This window comes from Heteronotia binoei, chromosome 13 (genome assembly GCF_032191835.1).
Source record: "Heteronotia binoei isolate CCM8104 ecotype False Entrance Well chromosome 13, APGP_CSIRO_Hbin_v1, whole genome shotgun sequence".
In the NCBI taxonomy this organism is placed as follows: Eukaryota; Metazoa; Chordata; class Lepidosauria; order Squamata; family Gekkonidae; genus Heteronotia; species Heteronotia binoei.
Window position 1 is genome coordinate 54,971,810 of NC_083235.1, and position 25,653 is coordinate 54,997,462.

At 40.2% G+C, this 25,653-nt stretch overlaps 1 protein-coding gene across 2 annotated transcripts in view; it reads left to right on the plus strand.

The window, feature by feature from the left end:
- SSTR2 (somatostatin receptor 2) overlaps nt 1-25,653 on the plus strand; it is a 32,724-nt gene that overhangs the window by 1,556 nt on the left and 5,515 nt on the right. The window contains exon 1 of one of the 2 annotated variants that reach the window (XM_060252182.1): nt 23,337-23,765. The exons of the other annotated variant lie outside the window; for it this stretch is intronic. The gene's annotated coding sequence lies outside the window, so the exon portion shown is untranslated. Of the gene's footprint in view, nt 1-23,336; nt 23,766-25,653 lie in introns of those variants that run through there. 2 annotated transcript variants of the gene reach the window in all.

Genomic DNA, 25,653 nt, shown 5'->3' on the forward strand with positions numbered 1-25,653 from the left:
TTGTTCATCTTTGCCAACTTTTTAGGAGTCATATACCATCTGTACATCATTTTAAAACAGTTCTCTTTAATACTATGACACGTCGAAAGCTTTATAGAATTCTTCCACAAATAGAGTATTTTTTGCCCCATAAGACTCACTTTCCCCCCCCAAAAAAAGTGGAGGGAAAAGTGTGTGCGTCTTAAGGAGCGAATACTGCAAAAAAATCACACAAATGCCTCTAAATTCACACAAACGGCTCTAAAAACTAGGTGCGTCTTATGCTCAGGTGCGTCTTATGGAGCGAAAAATACGGTATTCCCAAGTTTCCATCTGTATTTCTTTATTTACATTAATTGCCCACTTAATCATTTGAAATTTCACTGCTTCATCTTCCGTAGACCATTTTAAAAGTAATTTATATAATTTTGAAATTAATTTTTCATTGTCTCCAAGCAAAACTTTTTCTATTTCTGTTTGCTCTCTTCTTATTCCTTCAGTTTTAATATCATTTTCCACCAAGCTCTTTATTTGTTGCATTTGGAACCAATCATATTTATTATTCAACTCTTCAGCAGTTTTCAATTCTATTTTGCCACTTTGTATTTTTAACAGTTGATTGTATGACAACCACTTTTCTTCACCCTTCTCAGCTGTTATTTTTATTACTTCTGCTGGCACTATCCGTAACAGTTTTCTCTCATCCCCATACTGCTTATATTTCATCCAAGTATTTAGCAAATTATTTCTTATATAGTGGTGAGAGAAAAAACCATCCATCTTCCCCCCCATAGTACATATAAGCGTGCCAGCCAAATTTATTTCCATGACCTTCCAACACTAAAATGTTTTTGTTTAACAGCGTCACCCATTCTTTTATCCACACTAGACAAACTGCCTCATGATATAATTTTAAATCTGGTAATTGGAATCCTCCTCTCTTTTGCATCTATTAAGATTTTCATTTTGATCCTTGGTTTCCTCCCAGCCCACACAAACTCTGAAATTTTCCTTTGCCATTTATTAAATTGTTTACTGTCTTTCACAATCGGAATAGTTTGAAACAAATACATTATTCTTGGCAAAATATTCATCTTAATTGCAGCTATTCTGCCAAGCAATGACAAATTAAGTTTATTCCATTTTATTATATCTTCATCCATTTTACACCATAGCTTCTCATAATTGTTTTTAAACAAGTCAATATTCTTCATTGTTATCTCCACACCCAAATATTTTACCTTAGAGGTAACTTCACATCCCGTTATCTTCTGCAGTTCCTTTTGTTTGCTTACTTGCATATTTTTATATAGAAGTTTTGATTTTTCTTTATTAATACACAGTCCCGCCAATTCCCCATATTCTTGTATTTTAGCTAACAACAAAGGTGTGACTTGTATGGGATTTTCATTTATAAACATTATATCATCTGCAAATGCTCTATATTTGTAAGTAAATCCTTTTACTTTTAATCCTTCTATTTCTTTATCTTCTTGGATTTGCATCAGTAAGATTTCAAGAGTCATTATAAACAACAGTGGGGAAAGCGGACAGCCTTGTCTTGTACCTTTGCTAATTAACATGTCTTCTGTAAGATCTGCATTTATACATAACCTTGCACGTTGTTCAGTATATATTGCTTTTATCATCCATATAAAGTTTCCCCCAAACTCCATTTTCTCCATTACTGCAAACATAAAGTCCCAATTTAAATTATCAAATGCTTTCTCTGCATCCGCAAAGAATAATGCTACTTCCTTTTCTGGATGTCCACGCTGCCCCCACCGCAAACCCAGCACTCCGCGAGCACTGGCTGCAGAGGGGGCAGCATGCTTCCTCCGTGCCTGTCTGCCTGGCTCCAGCTCTGACGCTTACAGCAAGCGCAAGCATCGTTCCCTCCGCCCTTCGATCCTGGCGCTTGCTTTAAGCATCAGAGCTGGAGCCAGGCAGACAGGCACGGAGAAAGCACGCCGCCCCCTCCACAGCCGGCGCTCACGAAGCGCTGGGTTTGCGGAGGGGGCAGCGTGGAGCGATCCCAGCGCTTCCTGGAAGAAGCTGGAGCCAGGCAGCCAGGCGCGGGGGAAGCGCCGGGATCAGAGGCGGAGGCAGCGGATCCCCCCCCCGGAGGAAGGTACCTTCGCTCCATAAGACGCACACACTTTCCCCCCCACTTTTTTTTGGGGGGAAAGTGCGTGTTATGGTCCGAAAAATACGGTAACTGTCTTGCTAAAGCTAAGCAAGTCTGGGTCCAGTCAGTGTGTGGATGGGAGACCTGTTTGATAATCTTTGACCGCCATGTTGGATTCCATTATGAATAAAAACAGGATGCAAAGCAATAAACAAGCCTTTATAACGTAACCATGCGTAAACAACTGTTTAGTGTACTGTATACTACTTGGTTTTGCATGAACTGAACATAGCACAGCAGCGGTACTGGAATTTGTCTCTGAGGTTGTGATTTCTTCTCTGTAGTGGTAGAAACTGAGACTGTACTGAAACAATTGAAATCCCTGGTCAAGGGCAGATTCATCATAGTCATTCCACAATTTTTTAATAGCTAGGTTCCAATCTATTATAATTATATCGCTCCTTTAGCACTATAAAAGTATGTCTTGATCAAAAAATAGTGAGTTGAACTGCCTTCTCAGTCTAAAACACCAGTTCTGTGCCTGAAATGTAAAATGAAAACAGAGTATGGTTCAGCAGCCATAACCAGTCTATCTGAAGCACTAATAGCATTGATAAAGGGAAACATTTTTGCTTCCAGTCGGTAAGTGAATTGCTTTTCAGTTTGTTTAGCAAGTAATGTTTGCTCTTGCCTAAGGGAACTGAGAATGCCTGCCTAGCTGAGCACTGACAGCTGTAGAAACAGAATATATGTATTCGGGGGGGGGGGGGTGTTTCTGGGGGAACACAGTGGAACAGAGTTCTGGAACCTCTTTATGGAAACAAAATTTTTAACAAATGTGTAAAAGTTCATGAGGGGCACCCATGTTTTTCTCCTTCATTTCCCTTTTGACAGTTCCAGCGCCTCTTTTTCAACAACAACAAAAAAGCCCTGAATGTGCTCAGCTATGCAGTGTTCAGCTATATATATATATATAAGCAACCCCTATTGAAGATGTCTTTATTAAAACTGACATTTCAGGCCCAACATAGAAATGCAGGTGTTTAAAGAATGGGGTCCAGGTATCCCTGCAGCTGCAGGGAATGTCTGTTGAAAAATAGAGAGTCTATTTGGGCTTGGAACATTGCCACTGGGGAAGCAGGGCTCCTCCCCGCCCCACTTTTCAATACCAGGAGTTATTTCTCAATTTCTGCTGCTCCAAATAGAGCATCTGTGCATCTGGAGCAGCAAAAACAGTGAGATAACCAACCCCCTTGAGAGCATTTTGGCATTTTTAAAATTAAAAAACAAACAAAAAACCAGCCACTCTCTGCAGGAGCTTTGTGGCTGCAGGGAATCTGATTTGGGAAACCTAGATGCAACTCTTTAAAAATCTGTGCATCTAGTGTGGTCCTCGGAATCTGGGGACTATACAAATCCTAAATGTCTACATTCAAAACAGAAGTATGTTTAATAGCATTTAATACCAATTTAAGAAATTAATATTAAAAATAAGAAAAGTTTCCAATACTACATATTTAGTCTAGAGTAGACTTACACATAAAACATGAGTGGCAGACATCAAACAGATTGCAAGATAGGCAGGGTAAGCAGGTGGGGCTAATAGACAATTATCCTCTTTTCTGCATTCCTGAAAGGAAGAAACTAACTCACTAGACAACCGAAAATACTGATAGGTAAAACCACCGAAACACTTTATCTAGGACTGCCAAGCCGCCGGGCCGAGTGGGGGTTCTCCTGCTCTGGAGGTTCCCAACCCACCAGTCCACATTGGTTCCCAACCCTGGAGGTTCCTAACCCATAGGAGGATGCAGGGGACTTGGCAACCCTAACTTTATCAAACACCCCAATTAAAACATAGGATTGGTTCTGAGCCAATTTGTACTTCCAGATCAGGTCTGTGGTGGAATTAAAACAAATATGTTAACCCTATAATGACTGAAATTTAGATCCTACCCCAATAATTAGCACAAAGTACAGATACACACACCTCATATCTCCGAGCCATGAAGCAGCAATAACTCTCACCCAGCTGGATTTCCTTTAGAAAACAGAGCACTAGACATACAACATTTTGTTATATTTACTATATATTAAAAAAACCAGGTAGAATACACAGGGAGACACAGATGGATAGTAATTGGCAGTTATAGTTACCACTATCTGATTCCCAGAGAGAGAGAGAGAGTGATCCTGCACTTTTAGGGAGCTTCAGCCAACTCTAGCACTAACTGTCTGCTTCTTTCACTTTTCCTTTCAGCATTTAAAATCTGTAATAGTGGGAGATCTCCAGGCCCCACTTGGAAGCTGGCAACCTAGCTCAAACACACAAAGACTTCTGCTCCTTCCCTCCAGTTAGGTGGGAAACCCACAATTTCTAAATCATGATGACCACTTGATCAAAACCATTTCCTGACATTCAAGGCCCACTGTGAGGCAAAGCACCCCTGATTCCTCTCAAGGGTTGATGTGAATGGTAAGGGACTTACTCCATCTTGCAGGTGTTGCTAATTGGGTCTCTCTGCCTACATAGCCCTTATCATCTTCAAGGCCAGACTTGGAAGTGTGGTAATTAGCTTCTCATGAGAACCTGCAACTCACAGAATGGAAGGGGGAAAATCAGGAGTAATTGATGAAGTAACTTTCTAGACAGTTCTAGCAACAATGTGTCCTGATTGGGTATCCTTATCACCTGATGCTATAATTAATCTAAGAGCCTGAAAAAGGGGGTTAATTTGGATTCTGATGGACTAAAGGCCTAGTCTATGATACGCTCACATTGCAACAGATAGCAATATAGACAATGCAAAAGCTATCATGCCGTCTAACACAGGTTAGATTGTGTTAAGATAGTTAAGCTAGTTTTTTTGCTGCTTGATTTCAGAGTATTGTGCTACTAGTAGATTAAACATTTATTCTGAAAGATATTAAATAGAATTTTATATAATTTTGTAAAGGTTTGATTACGTGTATTGTGCTACTAGTAGATTAAACATTTATTCTGAATGATATTAAATAATTTTTTTTTTTTTTAAGATTTTACTTTTTATTCAAGAAAAGAAAACATTACATCGACAAAGGACAAAAGACAAAGCAAAAAAAAAAGAAAAGAAACATATAACTTGGACAAAGACTAAATCGCAAACCAATACATAGATCAAACAAACACAACACATACCCAGTCACCCACACTGGGAGACGGAGAGGTTTCAACTGGTAGAAAGTATTCAGTTATAATTTCAAAGTCATTTCATTCATATTTTAACAACAAAGAAATTCAATATTACTATCAAAACCTTTGCTTCTTACCTAGAAGAAGGCATTTTCATTACACAATGAATATATAGTGTTTCAATATATTTACTCCATATCAAATCCTTTACTTTTAACCCATTTATAAACAGGTCTCCATTCCTCCTGACACTTTTGCAGATTCCCATTTCTTAATCTTGTAGACATTAAATCGGCCTCTGCAGTTTCCAATAATCTGTTTATAAACTCGTCTCTATTCGGGGTTTTGTCGATTTTCCAATATTTGGCATATAATATTCTGGCTATCGTAATAATATACATTAACAATTTCAGCTTTGTTGTGGGGAATTTCTGTCTACAGATATTTAAAAGATAAAGTTCCGGCACATGAGTAACTTGCGTTTCCAAAATTTTTTGGGTCCAAATATTAATTTGTGTCCAGTACTTTCTAGCAAATTTACATTGCCACCATATATGAAATAGAGATCCTTTAACTTCCCGACACTTCCAACATCTGTTAGAATATGTAGAGTATATTTTGGCCAGTCTGTCAGGTGTGAGGTACCACCTATAGACCATTTTGTATATATTCTCTTTGAGATCTGCTGGTTTTATCAACTTAATATTCTGTTTCCACAGTTTCTCCCATTCCTCCAAATCTATGTTTTGGCCAAAATCTTTAAGCCAGCGAATCCATGCTTCCTTGACTATTTCATCGCTCATCTTAATTTGCAGCAGCCAGTCATACACCTTAGAGACTATCTTCTGCTTAGATTCTAAGATGAGGTCTAACTCAATTTGTGTATTCACAAAGCCTTTTTGTTTATCTGCTCGAAATCTTGATCTCAATTGGCATTGAAGCCACCAATTTAACTTAACAACCTCTTCTTCAATCAATTCATTCTTATCATTCAAAAGATATGCGTAGTCCTGTGGGATGTCCCAATTATATAAATTTGGGTGGGACAAGGCTTCTATCGGAGATATCCACTTGGGCGTATAGGTATACTGTAACTTAATTTCACTCCAAATCTTATACAGAGATCTTCTTATTTCATGTCTGAGAAATCGGCCAGTTTTTATCGGGGTATGATACCACATATAGTTATGCCAGCCTTCTCCCAGATCTGCACCTTCAATAATCAATATTCTCTTGTTCTCGAGCTTGCACCAATCTCTCAACCATGCCATACCACATGCTTTGTAATATAAATTCCAATCTGGGAGGGCTAGGCCACCTCTTAATTTACTATCCTGTAAAACTTTCAATTTAATTCTGGCCTTTTTGCCCTGCCAGATAAAAGTCTTGGTCAAAGTATTTAATTGTTGAAAAAATGTTTTAGGCACCGTAATTGGTATTGTCTGAAACAAAAACAAAATTCTCGGAAGAATATTCATCTTAATTGTGGCAATCCTGCCCAGAAGTGAAATCTGAAGATCTTTCCAGTTGGTGAAATCAAGTCGAATTTGTTTCAGTATTTTTTCATAATTACCTCTATATAAGGTCTTTAAGTCATTTGTAAGGTAGATTCCCAAATACTTGATCTTCTTTTCATGTTTAAATCCTGACAATTCCTCTAATAATCGGATCTGGTCTTCCGACATATTTTTTGATAAGATTTTAGTCTTGGCGACGTTCAATTTAAAACCGGACACTTCACCAAATTCTCTTATTTTTTGCTTCAGAAGAACTATCGAGGAGACAGGTTGCTCCAACATAAATACCAAGTCGTCCGCAAACGCCAAAGTTTTCAGCTCCATATTATTTATTCTAATACCTTGGATTTGGCTGTCCTCTCTAACCTTCTTAATCAACGGTTCCAACGTCAAAATAAAAAGTAGGGGGGAGAGAGGACAGCCCTGCCTCGTCCCTTGTTCAATTTCTATTGGATCGGTCATTTCTCCATTAAAACTTACTTTTGCTGTTTGCCTTGAATACACCGCTTCCACCATTCTAATGTACTTTTCACCGCATCCAATTGCGGCCAATGTAGCTTTAATAAAATTCCAATTAACATTGTCAAAGGCCTTTTCTGCATCTACCAAAATCACGGCGAATTCTTTGTCCGGGTGTTCTTTATAGTATTCAATAGCATTCAACAATAGTCTCACATTCTGATTCATTAACCTTCCTGGAACAAAACCGGTTTGATCTTCATGAATCAAGCTCGGGATTACCTTCTTCAACCTATTTGCAAGTATCGCTGCGAAGATCTTATAATCACTGTTCAAGAGAGAGATTGGTCTATAATTTTTAACTTCTGTTGGATCAGTATCTTCTTTATGGATAAGTGTAATTAAAGCTTCTTTCCAAGAGTCCGGAATCACACCAGTATTGTAAGCTTCTTCAATAACCCTTTTAAAGGGTAACAGTAATAAATCCTCAAATGTTCTGAAAAATTCAATCGGTAAACCGTCCGGGCCTGGTGTCTTATTGCTTTTTTGGGTTTTAATTACGTCAACAATTTCCTGTATTGAAATAGGATTCTCCAGACTTGCTTGTTGTTCTCGAGTTAGTTGCTTAACTTGTACTCCCTTTATATAGTCTTCTTGATTTGATTGCTCAATTTTCTGTTTTTTATAAAGATTTCTGTAAAAATTTTGAATAACAAGTTTCATTTGTGAGTTTTGAAATAGTTCCTCATTAGTTTCGCTTTTCAACATTTTAATAATCTTTTTCTCCTTTTCCTTCCTCAATCTATATGCCAGCCATCTACTCACTTTATTTGCATTTTCAAAATAATTTTGTCTTGTCCACTTTAACTTTTTCTCGATTTCTTCTGCCAGTAGAGTGTTAATCTTGTGCTGGATGAAACTAATTTTGGCCTTCACCTCCTTTGGATTTCTCGCTTTCTGTTGTTGCTCAAAATACTTCAATTTGGTTATAAGATCATTATACGTTTTCTTCCTTTCTCTCTTCCTCCTCGCTGCGTATCTAATGGCAACACCTCTGAAAAAGGCTTTAAAGGCATCCTAAATAATTGGAATCTTGGTATCTTTCTCCAGATTGATCTTAAAAAATTCTTGAATTTCTTTTTTGGCAGATTCCAAAAATTGTGATTCTCTTAAGATTTGCAAATTTAAGGACCATCGAGGATATCTTGGTTGCTCCTCCAACGTCAACAAAATTGGATTGTGGTCTGCGTATGACTGTGGAAGTATATCTGCTTGACACACTGACAAAATCATACTCAAAGATACCCAAGACATATCAATTCTTGACCAAGATTTATGAGCATGCGAGTAAAAAGTAAAATCAATAGTGGTCGGATTTTTTGTTCTCCAAGCGTCTACCAAATTTAATTCTTCGGCCATTTGCAAAAAGGAGTTGGGTAATAAATTACGATTTTTCTTCCTCTTTTGGGGGTCATCATATTTTTTATCCATTTTTGTGTCAAATATTGCATTGTAATCGCCAACAATACAGTACCTATCTGAATTAAGATCGGAAAGTTTAAGATGCAGGGCCTGGTAAAAATTTTCTTGGTTTTCATTGGGGGCATAGATATTCCCTAATATTGTTTTAAGTCCATTCAGTTCCACCTCTACAATGATAATTCTTCCCTGATCATCGGAATATAAACAGTTTGACTTGATGTGTTGGGAAACGTAGATCGCAACCCCCTTCTTCTTTTTAGATGGATCACATGACATATATAGGATTCCTAATTTCTTGTTTTCCAAATACTTCCGATTATCTTGTCTAATGTGAGTTTCTTGCAAGCAAATAATTTGAGCATTTGATTTTGACAATTGTTGGAAAGTTTTCTTCCTTTTGCGCGGTTCATTTAAGCCATTAATGTTCAAAGAAAGTATTTTAATGCCCAGGTTAGAATTCATTTTGGTAAGTCCATACTATCCGGTATATTAGCTTGATCTTTCCTGGTCTGAAGTCTGGTCTTAATCTTTTCATGTTTCCTTTTAGGGATCGCTCCCTCCGGAGATTTCTTGGCACCCTCTAACTCCTGCTCTTCTCCTGAGTCAGATCCATTACGTTTCACATGTTCATCCCAGAATTCTTCCATCTTTTCCTCAGTAGTGATATTAAATCTTTTAGTTTGGAATGTGAAAAAGAGGCCTTGCGGAAACAGCCACCTAAATTGGATTTCTTGTTTAATTAGCCAGATGGACAGTTTCTTAAATTTAAATCTCCGCTGTCTTACGCTCCAGGGTATTTCTTTCAAAATTTTAATCTTAGTTCCTTTCCAGTTAATTTCACATTCTCTGGCTTTCCGAAGAATTCTCTCCGTAGTTTCTGGGCGTACAAACTTTACTTGAACCTCCCTGGGGAGTTTATGTTTTCTTGTATAAGTTGAAAATACTCTTTTAGCCCAGAGAATGTCTTTTGGACCATCCTGCAGTAATTCTTCGTCGTCAACCATTAAAATATCCATGATTTTATGAATCAAATCCTCCTCCTTCTCTTCAGGTAAATTTTGAAAACGCAGGATCGTTGCAGCCTTCTCCATTTCTAGTCTCATCACACGGTCTTCTAAGTCCAGAATTTCTGTTTGATTTTCCCTGGCTAACTTGCTTGTCTGCCTGTCACGATCCTCCATCCTGTCAACCTTGGCAGTTAATCCATGAACTTGCTGAGTATTAGCCAATAACTGCTTTTGAAATTCTGCCAACTGATCATTAGTTTTCTTGACCTGATACATCAAATCTGTTTTCAAACTATCCAGCGCTTCTTGGTTCTGTTTAAAACCAGCAGTGACAATGCTTTGTAATTTTTCTAGAGAATCTTGATTGGCCGGTGCTGGACCCGCTTTTGCCCCCCCTGGCGGTGGGGTACCTTGTAGGTATTTTTTAATCTTTGTTTCTGTCATGGTAGAAGCGTTTCGTTAATCTACAATTTAGGCCTATCCAAAATTATACAGGGTTACACAGGATTATGAGTCAATCTCTAGAAGAATTCTACTAACAATACTAAATATCATCAAAAATCAATACTCAATACTCAATTAATTCTTGATACAGCTAGCAATTCAAAATTCCAGATATACCAGCCCAAACAGCAAAACAGGAGAGAACAAATGGTTAAATGACAAGGAACCTAAGTATGATAAGAGAATGATCAGTCAGTCAGGTAATTTACCAAGTCATTAAATTTCTCCAGATGTTCAGTTAATTAATTATAAGACAATAGTCCATTTCATTAAGACCAAAGCTCCCCAATTGGCTCACCAAAGTCACAGTTTATTTCTTCCCTCTTCTCTCTTCCCTTCTTTCTTCTCTCTTCCCTTTCTCTGTTAAGTTCAGTCCTAGTTACTTGGTACTCTAATAAATTAGAAACTGTCATAAAATAGTATGGCAATAAATTTTAGTCTTAGCCAAATCAGCCAGGTGTAATAATCAGATAGTTCCACGAAAACAGGCACACAGTCTGTAGAAAACCACCGAAATAGTTATAATCCAATTGCTTCTTGAAAACTGTAGACCCAGACGCCCAAACTCTTCAGTAGAGCGCAGCCGCAGTGGTAGCTGCTAAAAACTGCAACTCTACCCTTTGATCCCACACAGAAACTGCTTCTGAAGCACGTAGCCCCGGACAAACGCTGTTACATTCCCCAGATAGAAATATGTAGTTCAACCACGCTCACGGACAGGAGTGGAGGGGTAGAGGAAAGAGCACAAACAACAACAACAACAAAAAAAACAAAGAAGCAGGGTGGGGGGGGAAATTTGTACCATCAGCTCCGCTCACAGAAAACTTTCCAGATCCCAGTCAGCTCCGACAGTTTAACGACTTCCGCTCTCGCCTCGTCTCAGATTAGTTTGCGTCGGCCATTACCGGGATCTCTCTTCAGACACCCCCCCACCGAGTCTAAAATCTAAAAACAATAGCTCACAAACTCTCGCCTCTTCTCCTCCGCTTGCTTCTTCCCCCCTTAAAAATGCCTTTAATTGCAGTCGCTCACCGCGCCCGTCAGCTGATCAGGCGCTCAAAGCTTCCTCCGCAGCCGCTTGTCCTGATGTTTCTCGCTCGCCGCCACTCGCCACGCCTCACCCTCAAACATCTCCAGACCCACACTGACCAAGATCGGACCGCTCACCGGCAGGCTTCCTCACTCTTCCTCCCCAAGAGTTCGCGAGGAATTCACACACAGGATGAAGACACAGACGTAAAAAGACAGCCTTTTGGGGTAAGCTGAAGGGAGTTACCGATCCCCTCCAGTCTCCCTTCTTTTCCGGCGGCACAGTTCGGCACAACTGTGTTGGATGGGGAAACGGCCAAAGGGGATAGCTGGCACCGGGAGAGGAACCTCCGTCCCTCCCTCACATCCAGCAGCCCCCCGGCTTCGGAGCGTCTCAGACAGCTCCGTAAGAGGTGTCTCCTGATAGAAGACCCCCTCAATCTCCCCCCAATCAGAACTCCTTCCCCAGACGCAGAGAAGGAGTCCGCTTCACTCCGCCATCTTGCCGGAAGTCATTAAATAAAATTTTATATAATTTTGTAAAGGTTTGATACCAAGTTACTTCATCAATTACTCCTGGGAACCTGTGGCTCAGACACCCACTGAGGAGACACCTATAGTTATTAAGACACATTATCCTTTCTTTTGTCACATATGATAGACTAATACATGGCCATTAGAGGTCAAACTTGCAGTACTACAAAGGCACAGCTTTGTAATGGGGGAAATTGTCAGAAGAAAGTCAATAATTAACTAATGCTAATAATTATAATTAGACCACCTAAATTATGAGGTACTGTACAAAACATCCAGAGAATAAGCAAACTAACCGTTCTCTGATGGCCAACCTTTGAAAAACAGCAATAATTTGTAATGGCAATGATAGTACTGCCAAGTACTAAATGCTGTTGTATGTCAATAAATACTGACAAACATTAATATCAAATATAATTGTATACAAACAGATATTTACAGAATATTCAATCATCTAGACAATATCTGTAGAACAGTCAACATAAAAATTCAGTAAGAATTCAAAGCAAATTAATTTCAGCTCTTCTATCATCACATTTGTATGGTCCTTGGTGGTTTGCCATTGATTCTCACAATGATATATCTGATCCCCACAAGGGCTGGAGAAAGTGGCCACTTTGGAAGGTGGACTCTATGACATTATATCCCACTGCAGTTCCTCCCCTCTCCAGCCCTACCTTCTTCAGGATTCACCCCCAGAATTAAGCATTTCCCAAACTGGAGCAGGCATGTACTTAGTAGAGTTATTGTTCCTTCCTCACAGATTGATTCATACATTTCTGATTTGATCAAAATCCTATTTGCCTTGATCTCCAAAATGCAGGTGCCTTAGCAAACTCCATGCAAATTTATTCTAAACTGGGATTATTCTGAGGGAATCTCTCATGTTAAGCCGCCTCAGGAGATCTGCAAGCTTCTAAATATGTGTCCTTCACTGGATCATGAATCTCAGGTATACATCGGATGTGCATCAGAATGTATACCAAACTCTAGCACTTCCCTATCTGCCATTACTTTCAATGTGATATGCAATTTAGTATTTGTTTATACTCGTATCATCCATCACTCTGCTGCAACTGTTCATACATCAATACTTTTAAAAGGTATTATTATAACTGGCTCGGGAGTATCTGCCGTCAAGATTGGGAGATGTAAGGTGCTCTGACACTCACCAGGGGTCCTGGGACCCTGACAGCCCCTTACTTTCCCAGGGAAGAAACTCATCATGAGGTGAGAGAGCAGGGATGTATTTCCCACAAATAGATAATCATTTGCTCTGCTTGCCAGAGAGGCCGAGATAACTGTTGTAAAATATGATATGAATACTGAATGTGTGCCTATGGCAGAGCAGCTCCCTAAATCTTGATTGAGAAACAGTCTTCTCATCAGTTACAATAGGAAGGAATAATAATAATAATAATAATAATAATAATAATAATAATAATAATAATAATAATAATAATAATAATAATAATAAGTTTTTATTTATATTCCGCCCTCCCCACTAAGGCAGGCTCAGGGCAGCTTACAAAGCATGATATAATATCATGGTATAACAATAAACAGATAATAAAATCAATCAACAACGGTATAAATACAATATATAAAATAATATTAAAAATAAGCTAAAACAATACAATGGTGCTACAAGGTTGGTAATTTACAGTGAATGTTGTTCATATGATAGAAGTCAGATTACCCTGCATGGAGCGGGGTGGGAGGGGGTCAGGATCTGCATTTGTTCTCCGGACATCCAGGGAGGGATATGGAGGGAAAAGTTTTTATTGTTAAGTTTAGCTCAGTGATATGATTTTTCCTGTTCTTTTCTTTGGCCCAGTGTAACCAGCAAGCATGATAGTTTGATCCTTTGTCTTGTGCTCTAGTTGAATAATCTGTAACAATGAAATTTTCCTGCTTAAGAGAGCAAAATGTGTTTCAAGCTCCTCCCCACACATCTTGGCCTTTCATTCATGCATGGAAGAAGGGTCTGAAGTACTTGGGAAACTCTGCTCTTTACACATGTTCAGACAGAGAGGCAGCCTGTACCCCAAGTCACTGGTAATGTGGGAGACTGGATTTAGCTTGGTGTGGTGGCACCAAAAAACATGCTTACACACAGATGAACATGTACACTCATGTAAACACACATAGACCCTGGGCAGGTTTATGATATTTCCTCATTTTCACAGTTAATGCAGGGAAAGAATCTGCCCCCCCACACACACACACATACAGCAACAGAACCTCAACCTGCCATTTTCTATCTTCTGCCCAAAATAAACAAGCTTGTCAACACAGGATATCCTATGTCTAAGGCACAGCCACCATCACTCTAGGGGTATCTGGATACATGGACTCTATTTGCAGACCCTATACCATCAATGCCCCCTATTATGTGCAAGACACCACAGACTTCCTGAAAACTAACAACAAGCTGTTAACAATCTTTGAGGAAACACCATTTCAGCCACCATGGATGTGGAGGCTCTATACACCAACATCCCCCACAAAAATAGGTCGCAAAGTGTTAGGAAGACCACATCTGAAAACACCACACCCAGCCTTGCTACCAAGCTCCATCAGTGTGTCCTCACCTGCAGATTTGGTGATGATTTACTCCTTCAGTTCAGTGGAACAGTCATAGGCACTCACATGGCACTGCAATACACCAACATTTTAATGGCTGACCTGGAGCAGTGCTTTCTCATTTCCCATCTGTTAACACCTCACTTGTCACTGAAATTTATTGATGATATTTTGGACACATAGAAGAAAAGCACTGGAGAAATTTCACCAGGCCTTCCACAACTTTCACCCTACCATCAGTTTAGAAATGCCAATCCCTGAGGTGGGGAGGGGTCCCCCAGTTTTGGAGGCTTCCTGATGCCAACCAGTTGGTAGATGAGGGAAGCCCCACTCCCAACAATCCTCAAGCATGTGGGGCACCTGCTCTTTCTGAGCAAGGGCTGCCTGCTCTCACCTTGCAAGCCTCTTGGGCTTGCAAGGGCAGTAGCGCCCAGCTGGTGCCCACTCTTTCCAAGTGGGGGCTGCCAGCTCTTGCCTTGGCAGAAGCGCCTGACACCTGCTTACATCTTGCAAACCCCTTTAAATGGCTGGGGAAAGCATGTGGGGAGTGCATGCATGGTGCTGCATCCCCAGTGTGATGATGTCATTTCCATTACATCAACATGTTGAGGACAGCCCCTTCCTCTCCTGAAACACCCCCCCCCAAGTCCCCCCATTGTGGAGACGTTGGGACCTGGCAACACTACATCAGCTTGATCATGAATCAATCCACAAAAGAAGCATATTTTCTAGACACCACTATATAAATACATAATGGAAGCATAAAAACCATCTATACTGGAAACCTATTGATCACCAAACTTATCTACACATCTGCATTCACCATCCTAAAGACACTCATCACTCATACTTGCACACAGTAGTATAGTAGGAATGCTAACAGCAAACCAACGAAACTAAAAGTGCTCAGTCACAATGAGAAGAAAACTCAGGGAGAGTAAAAGGGTGGGCAGCTGCTTATGTAGACTCAATAAAGCCCTCTCTGGGCAATTGTTGATTTCTGGAAAGTGGAAACACTAGCTTGATTCCAATGACTGGAAGTGTTCCCTGGCAGTTTATCTCTGGATTTTCTACCTCTCTCTCAGACATCCTTGAAATGTAAACGAGACAGCCAAGCACCAGAAAAATGAAAAGAACCCGAATCTTGTTAGTACTCTTAATTGTTTCAGTAAAACAACAAATAAGACTTATTTTTTTCATTCATCACAGAAGTAGAATACATTCATTACACTCCATGAAGTACTTTATAACAGTTTGTTATTCTACTGCAGTTTGAAACCAGCTGCTATTTTGTTTCTGTATTCTTTTGGAGACTGAATAGAGTCTGTCTCTATATTTACTTTGTGGAGAAGTCCCATTTAGTCTTAAATTTCATTTCTAAGCTGAGTTTGAAATGCAGGTTCAACAGTATTTTCTTCACTGGGACCAAACAAACATTGCTAATATCAGCAGATAAACTTTCTCCCCACCCCCCTGCACCACTTGAATACATCAGTTGTCTTATAGTTGTCATTACCTAGTCATCATATATTCCATATAGATGTGACAGGCACCCTCAGGAATCTGATTACAGAAATGCATCAAATGTTTCCACAGGTACAAAGGAAGAAGCAGGTGTTAATATGCTCTGAGCCATGGAAAGAGAAGAGATAAAAACCTGCAGCTAACATCACCATCAATGGCATATAAATTTGTGAGATGCAAAGTGGTAAAAGCAAATGTGACCAAAGCACAAAGAAAGCAAGAAAGATGTAAGAACACAGTTATCACAGATGCCAAGACTAAGATAATATTCCACAGTGATCTAATCTCACTTGCATCCAATCTGTCTTTTCAATGTATTATTCCATAATTTACATAAATATGGTTACTTTTTAAGAAGAGGTTTTTGCTTCAGTGCTTTTAATAATAGTCTCATGCTAATTTTTAGTAGATGCTACTTTTCCAGTTTTGGTCATAGCAATATGAAAAGCTTCGCATACTAAATTGCTGTGTGTCAGGCTGCTGTTAAAAGCCCAGATGAAGGGCGTGTAAACTGTCATCAACCTAAAAGTAAATGATCATTAGGGAACCAGCCAACACTTATGATTTTGTCATAATCTGGTACACAGGGAACAGAGACTGTTATGAAAGGATAAATGTGCTCTTAGAATAACACAGGATCATTTATTTTATTATATTTTAATTTCTAATAATTTCTTCATTTATACCTTGCCTTCCTCCCCGGTGGGGACCCAAAGTGGCTTACATCTGTCTCCTCTTCTCTGTTCAACCCAACAAGACACAGAGATGGGTTTTTTCCCATTCTTTTTTTGTATTGATGGTGGTACTCACCCTTGCTGAGTACTGGTACCTTTCTGGTGGGGTCTCTCAAATCCTGAGGGGGAAGTTGGTGCAACCTTCTAGGCAAGTACCAGCACTTTTAAAGAAACAAAATAAAGCACTGACAAGATGAGATTCATAGAAAGGGGCACGGACTACACTGCATTCTTAGGAAAAGCAAAATAGCAGGAATTTTATTACACAGATTCCAATATTTTAAAAAAGCAACACTGATCTTTTGAAAACTAAACAAAGAGAAGGAAAATGAAAGTATACTTTTTCATGCTTCCTTCCCTCCACCCTTGCAATTAGAAACATCTCTTGTAACATTTAGTTTCTGAAAGAGCCATTTTACTTGCTCTGGGATCTAATGTCCATGTGTGTGTGTGTGTGTGTGTGTGTATGCACACATGCACCTGGAAGTCATTATGATCTCTGATGATTGACTCCTACTGGGGGCCTGGAGGATATCCAGGGAGGCTGCTGAATAAAGCCCGTCCCCACCTCCCACTTCCTGGTATTCCAAGGAGGTCTCCCATCTGAGCACTTGCCAGAGTAGACCCTGCTTAGTTTCTGAGATCAGGCTTGCCTGTACAGGTCTAATTTCCTGTCGTTTGCTTTCCACTTTTTTTGTTGTTTGCTTTTTTAAGGCAGGGCAGGTCTAATTTTTCGTTATTTGATTTTCTCCTGTTGAGGCCTCTAAAATGCAAACGCCACAGCTTACCCAATTCTGACTGAGGCCAGCACAGCCATTTATTTAATCAGCTGATAACCTATGTACACTTCCCTGAGAGAGCAAGAGTCAATTCCAGCAGTGCCTTAAAGACCAACTTGATCTGTATGGATATAAGTTTTCAAGAATCCAAGCTCCATTCCTCAGTTTCTCAAGAATCAAAGCTCCATTCCTCATGTCAAGTGGTAATGGAGATCTCTGAGCTCTTAAGCCCCAGTCAGAAAATTTTTTGCAAAGAAGGGTGTCTGGGTGCAAAGCTACACAACTTGATTACAGGGGATAAATGCTCCAAGGTACAAAATGCAGAAAATTAGCCTCTGTAGTAAAGAGTCCTTCTGTTTCCCTGTTCAGCCCTTCTTTGCAACACCCCTCCCAACTTCTGACTGGGCTATAAGGGCTCAGGAATCTCCATTCTTACTTGTACCTGATGAAGGAAGTGTTGACTGTGGGGGGGGACTTTTTCTCCAGGGAATTTTGTTGGTCTCTAAGGTGTTACTGCACTCAAATCTTGCTCTTCTACTGCAGACCAACATGGCTACCCACCTAAAACTTGCCTGAGAGAAAGCCTTACTGAACATGCATGGGATTGGGCAGTGACATTATAACCTGCTCTCTTTCAAATGATAAGAGCAGGTTGCAAGGGAAGGGTTGCCAGGTCTAACTCAATAAATATCTAGGGATTTTGGGGGTGGAGCAAGGGTGTGACAAGCACAAATGAACTCCTAAGGGAGTTCTAGCCATCACATTTAAAGGGACCATGCTCCTTTTAAATGCTTTCCCTCCATTTAGAAATACTGGAGGATAAGGGCACTTTCTTTTGTGGCTCGTAGAATTGGACCCCCTAGTCCAATCTTTTTGAAACTAGGGGAGGTTTTTGAGGAGAGGCACCAAATGCTATGCTGAAAAAACAGCACCCCCCCCCAGCCCCAGTTACCCATGGATCAGTTTCCCATTATACCCTATGGGAACCGATCTCCATAGGATATAATGGAATGCCTAGCAGACATTTCCCCCCACACACACTTTCTGATAACCCTGAAGTGGGGGGAGGGCCTCCAAACCAAGGGATTCCCTGCCCCCAACAGAGGATTTGGCAACCCTAAAGGGTTCATTTACATTTAAAACGGAAAAGAATAGACACTATTCATAAACAATGCGGAGTGGAAGAAGCAAACCGCTCATCGAAAAAGCTCAAGCATTCCACTCTCAACCTTTCTGTCTTTCTCTCCTCAGCTAGATTCTGCTCTCAAGACACAGTAAATTAAGCTCTGCAGAAGTCTACAGGCCCCTAGAGAATAATGCTGCATCTCTCCCTCTCCCTCTCTCTTTTAACAATCTTGACTACAGAAGCATCTTTTTTGTGTCTGTGGGAAAGAGAAACTACAGACCTCTCTGCCTCTCTTCTGGTGGGATCCTGGTAACAGCCTTGGAATTCACAAGACCATCTAACACACAGCAAACCTCTGATACTAGGATCGCTAACAGGCCCTTTAATAAAAGTCTTATGTATGGAAACCAGTAGCTGAAGCTCCTCTTGACACTGAGGTAAATAACATCCTTTTAACCTCTATTAAAGGGACAGGATAGTGTTGTCCAGGCTAGTTGACAAGTCTATGAATTTATTGTAATGCTTTTTCTATTATAAAAATGGCAGAGCCAGCGTCTCGTAGTGGTTGAGAGTGGCAGACTCTAATCCAGAGAACCAGGTTTGATTCCCACTCCTGCATATGAAGCCAGCTGGGTGACCTTGGGTCAGACACAGTTATCTCATAACTCTCTCAGCCCCCCATCTATCTCACAAGTTCTCTGTTGTGGGGAGAGGAAGGGAAGCTGGTTATAAGCCATTTCAAGACTCCTTTGGGTAGTGAACGGCGACATATAAAACCAGCTCTTCTTCCTCTTCTTTTTCTTCAGTAGTCATAATGTATTATTACATTTTTTCACTGTTTTACCTGAATATCAAAAAGCAGGCAGAGGGAGGGATGAAAATAAAATTTTCCAGAAGGATTTGTGATGAGAAATGCATCAGTTGCATGCTTTGCACATGCTAATTTATGGCCATGTAAAGTGTTTCAAAATAGTAAAGCTTTTTACAATATGGCCATATGGGTCCTTTATTCATGGGCATTGCCTTAATAAGCTGTTTCTGTTAAAACATTTTAATTTCACATGAGCGTGGGTCCATTCAAAATAGTTTATGCTACAGAAGTATTGGCAGGTAAAAACTAACCTTTTAAAAACTGGTTAGCTTGGCCTTGACTTTTCCAAAGAGAAGCTGTTTGTGTCAAGGGCAGTATTTAAAGGACTATGCCAGATGCCTCTGTAAATCCAGCAAAGGTATACATATTCCAATCACTAGTATGCTCACGACAGCACCATCTGCTCTTCTGTGATGCTCATATCATAGACTTTTTAAAAAGTGAACTTGATTTGGATATTTATTTCTCACTGTTTCTCTGGGAAAGGTAATTTTCCTGCCTAATGAGTTATTTATTGTACTGATGATTATTCCTTTGAGCGCCTGAGATCCTATGTCTTGCCATTTTGCGGCTCTCTAGCTGCAAATTGGACCTTACTATTTTCTCCTGGTGTTAATTACTAGCCTGGCCTTCTGCATCTTCGTTCCAACCTGCCCTCAATTTCCAGGCTTCTATTGTCTGGTTGATAAGTGCTGAAGGAGGTGGAGGAGATTAAAAGCTAGTACGAAAATTGCCTGTGAAATCTCAACCAGTCCAGGGGAAAGGCTGTCCTTCTAATACTAGCCTCTCTCCCTTGGGTTGCCTGTTTCAAGCAACTGTTACTTGGTAACTGACTCTTGTTAACTGGTTGTAAGAACTCTCAATATCTCATGATTTTAAAGCATCACATTTGGATCCTGCTTAAAGGTAAAGGTGCAAGCACCAGTTGTTTCCGACTTTGGGGTGACGTCACAGTACGATGTTTTCACGGCAGACTTTTTACAGGGTGGTTTGCCATTGTCTTCCCCAGTCATCTACGCTTTCTCCCCAGCAAGCCGGGTACTCATTTTACCAACCTTGGAAGGATAGAAGATTGAGTCAACCTTGAGCTGGCTACCTGAACCCAGTTTCCACCGGGTCATGAGCAGAGAGTTTCGACTGCAGTCCTGCAGCTTTACCACTCTGTGCCACAGGGCTCCTGGATCCTGTTTAGACAGCCCTTATTGCAAGAGCCAAGAATCAGGTGTTTTTCTCAAGGTATAGTCCAAACATTATAGGCATAGATGGAGCAGTCCTCACCTCATCCTGTTTCCTTAATTACAGCACCATCCCCAGGGCTTTTTTTGTAGCTGGAGTTCATTTGCATATTAGGCCACACCCCCTGATGTAGCCAATCCTCCTGAAGCTTACAGTAGGCCCTGTACTAAAAGTCCTGTAAGCTCTTGGAGGATTGGCTACGTCAGGGGTGTGAGACCTAATATGCAAAGGAGTTCCTGCAGCAAAAAAACCCCTGATATGCCAAAGGACAGCTACTTTCTCAGCACTATAGTTCTTTTGATGTTGGGATAAACTGCAGAGCTGCAGCCACACATTATGGGATAGTGTGTTGACAATCCATCATATTACAGTAATAATTTGCAATTGGAATGTCGTCTCCACCCAGGAAGATACAGTTTGAAACAGTTTCTGTTGCGCAGTATCCAAAGACATGTCGATACAGCTTGGCATAGAGCATTTACTCATGAATACATTTGTTTGATAGAAACCCCCTGCCTTGCTTTATAAGGGTTGCCAGCTAGCCTGGAGAAAAATGTCCTGTCCCTTTCACAGAGGCTTTCCAAATGATATTATTTATCTTCTTGCTATGAAAAGCTTTAGCTGTTAATTTCTGTACGTTAAAGAGAAAGGATAGCTACTTGCTAGTAGATCTACCTTTAAATAAGCATCCCAGCACAGAATTGGCAAAGGATTTCTTTTTTTAAGCCCACCTGCTTATAGGGTTGCCACCCCCAGTTGGGAATATAAGGAAACCACAGTTCATCATTAGAAACAATAATAATACAGAATCATGCAGCACTAGTTAAAATTATCTATTGTTTCACAATAATCTGTAGAAAAAGATTCTCAGGTCATAACAACATGAACCAATAAACAGAATCTATAACTGACTTGTGTCTCACTGAAATTATTATCGTAGTCCCAAAACTAATTCCTGTTTGAATTTTGCAGTAAAACCCACAAGGCCACTAATCCAGTGAATATCACTCCTGGAAGCCCTCCAATATGTGTGTAGAAATATTACTTATGCAAGTGTATATGTGTGTAAAAACAATATCGATGCAAGAAGGAACCAGTTTCAATCTGAAGATCTTCTTCAGCTAATGGCTTGCAGTGAAGGCTTCACAGCCAAAAATCAATACATTTAATCACAGAAGCACCAGTCCAAAATTAAGGTTGACCAAAGTTCTTGGATTTCTAAGGAGAAGCCTTAGGAAGTTAGTCTTGGGACTACAATAATAATTTAGTTTTGGGACTAATTTGAGTCAGACAGAAGTTAGTTATAGATCCGGTTTATTGGTTCATGATCTGAGAATTGTTTCCTATAGATTATTGTGGAACAATAGATATTTTAGATAATAGATAATAATATTTAATCCCCAGTTGGGGGCAGGGGATCTCCTGGGTTGGAGGCCCTCCCCCACTTTAGGGTTATCAGAAAGTGTGGCAAATTCAGCTATTGCCCAATATAATTCCTCCATGCTAATTCCACATTGATTCAATGGCTGCCCATTTCTGAGTGTCAAAGGATAAATATTCTGAGTGCCACAGGAGAAATATTTTCACCTGGTTTCTGAAATCTTGCTAGTGGTTGTCCAGTAGTTTTACCTGCTTGGTTTTTGATCCCACTTACCCTGTGTCTGGCTAAGTTTCCCCTTTTTCACTATAAAACAACTCTACTGCTTTTGTGTGAGTATTTGTGTATTTTAGTTTTCAGATTTTTCTGCAATCCTGGGATATTTTTCATGTTTGTAGTAAGATCTGTCTTGTCTGTTTATGGCTTCAGTCTCCAGATTTAAGCATCACAGATTTGGCCATGTTGAGAATTGGATATATTGATGATGAGGTGAAATCAGCAGAAGACCCAGTGCATTTTGATCCTGTCCTTCCTTGAAGGAAATCAAGGTAGCATAGCTAGTTTGCCCCTCTCATTTCAACCTCTCAACAACTCTGTGTGAGAGAGCAACTGGCCCAATGGGCCAGTGATTGTGTATTCCATACAATGCCCCCCCCCTCCCAGGAAATGGAAAGAGGTCAAAAGTCAAAACATATTGTTCAGAAAACAAACGAGGTATTTTACTGCTTCTCTAAAGCAGCTTCCTGTAGATGCAAATACACTGTCTAGTCATCTGGTCTAGTCCTTCTCAGAAAGTATTTAGATCACCTTGACCAGAAGGTGTTGGATGTAAGGCCGATGCTCTTTCCTATCTCCCAGACAGCAAGTTCTATAGTGACTGATGTGCCTTCCATACTCCTCTTTTAACCTCTGGTTTGGTATTTAGGGTAGAAACAACAGAGCGATCAGAGATGACTTGACCTCCATCTGTTGCTGACTGCTACTCTAGTCTCTTCTAAAACCACCTACATCCTGTGGCCGATGTAATGCCACGCCACATGCTTTGACAGGTGCGTGTCCTAACTGCTGCTACCTCTGTTTATTATTGCCTGAATGCTAACAGTGTCTTGGACAGGAGCACCTGGGGATTTCTTCCCTGGCAGCTGGAATTCTGCCCCTCCTACATACACCCACCCGCTTCAAAAGAAGTTCCACACACATTCGCCCTCTCTTGACACATGGATCTCTTTAACTGCAGACTTTCACCTCCCCTTCCTCGAGTCCCGTTTCAATGAGATGAAGACCCTTAACTTCCCCGATTGCACCGCAGACCTGGGGCGACACAGCCGTATGACGAGCGACAGGGACAATTAATGGATGGGAGGAGTAGCTCGAGGGGCGAGCTTCTCTTCGGATCCGCTCGCCGGTTGGTACATCGGGAAGCACTTTGCCAGAGCTCCTGTGCCTTGAGCTCCATCTGTGTGCGAGCACAGAATCTGCTTTGAGCACTCGCTTTTTCTCCCGCACAAAAGAACCAAGAGCAGCAACAGCAGCTGAGAGCCGCATTGAGCGCTGGTCTGACTCCCTCTCCACTTCAAGGGGACCCCGAGGGTCTGGCAGTGAGCAGTAAGATATCTTTTGAGTTTCCTTTACTATCGAGCTCCCCACGCAGGAATTATGTGCGTACACAAAAAGAGAGGGGAAGAGGAGGAGGAGAAGAATCCGTGAAGGGCCAACAATTGTAAGCAACCGCAGCCTCTTGTGTGCAAAATGTGTTGGGGCTTGATGCATAGAAGGGGGTGGGGGAAGTATTAGAAGGAGAGCTACAGGTGGCAGCTTCATTTTAAGGGAAAGCAGGGAAGGTTGACCAGCCTGCCCGGATCGACGGTCAAAAGGCTCCTCCGGAAACTTCTGCAGGCAGATGTGCATCTTGGAAATCCAGGTGTTGCTGTCAGTTTTTCTCCTTACTAGGAGATAAGATGTTTATTTCACACTGTGCTTAGCTGGAAATGTGAAGGCACAGCAAAAGACTGCCCCCTTTTCCAAGAAAAAAATTAGGAATTTTGTTGAGCACTGAATAGATTATGAAACCAGTTCTCTTTATGACTGTTTTGTTCACTCAAAATGTCCAGTATGAAGATGTTTATATAAGACAGTCTATAATGTTACAGAATACTTCTTTCTGAGGAAAATATATACAATATGTGCCTAATTTTGTACTCAGTTAATATACTATAATGTATAAGATGGCAATACATTACTGAAGAGTTCAGTGTTCTCAGTGTTATAATTTAGCTTGCTATCCAAATCTGCTGGTGATTCTTAATATGACTGTATGATGCTGTTTCAGTACAAATAACAACATTTGTTTCCTACAACATTTGTTTTATTTTCAGCTTTTATTTTTTTCTACTTTTCAGGTAAAAAAGATACATGTGCCAAGGTGTATACATTTACAGGTGTATACTTTTACAGTTCTCTTTAGCCCTGGATTTATTTACAATTTTAAGTACAGAAAATTAAAGTAATTTATATTTCAAAATGTTACAAATGTCAAATAGTACAATTTTATATGCTAATTTATATATTAAAGTAGTAAAATAAGTTTAGGTTTGATAATAAAGTATTGTGTATTTCTCACCAATTTTCCACTCCTAAGAAAGCTCACCCAAGTTTTTTTTTTTTTTTAATTCCAGACATTTTACATTTTTATTTAGCTTTAACGAAGTGGCAAAATTAAGGCAACAATCCTATGAGTAAACATGCCTAAGAACAGGATGTCATGATATACTCTTGTGTGCATTTGCTTGTATCCCATTCAGATCACAAAAATCCAGTTGCACTTTTAAGGCTCTATTTATATATATTCACAGAGTACTGTAATAGCTGATCATATCTAATGTTGCATACATTTTTTAAAAAAATCCTTAAAGGTGCAACAGTAGACATTTTGTGTTATTTTCTGTAAACATGCCCACACTTGAGTAACCATTAAAAGCAGTAAGACATATTGAGTAAACATGTGCAGGGTAGGACTTCATGAACACCCCACCACCCAAATGGAGTGTCTACGATCTTTGTTTTGGGGCTGTTTTCTTCTACCTGCTTTTTAAGACCTGTAGAAGGAATGCCTTTGTAGACTCTGCTTCACCATCGTGTCTAACCTGCCCACTAAGTGTAGTGGGATACTTTGGAACAATCTGTAGAATGAGATTTTCAAAACAAAACAAAACACAAAAAACTGGGAATTCCCCATCCTCTTTCTGAACATGTCATATCCCCTCTGCCTTCCAAGCTGTCTCCATCTTTTTTCAGCTCAGCTTCCTAGCAGCTGACAGCTTGTGTATTTGCTAAGAGAAGGAACCAGGATGTCCCTGGTTCAGATTAATCCTCAGCTGTGAGCTTACTGGGTGTTCATAGAAGACACTATTTCTGACCCTTTAGGCTTACACTTGCAGATACTATCCTACCCTACTAGGTTGGTGTACTGAGATAACATATGTAGAGCAATATCAACACTTGAAAGCACAATATGAATAGAGATATTATTTACTCTCTCCCAATACATCATTCTCTACACTTAGCATGACCAGCTCTCCCAATGGGTTCATCAACTCTATACTACTTTC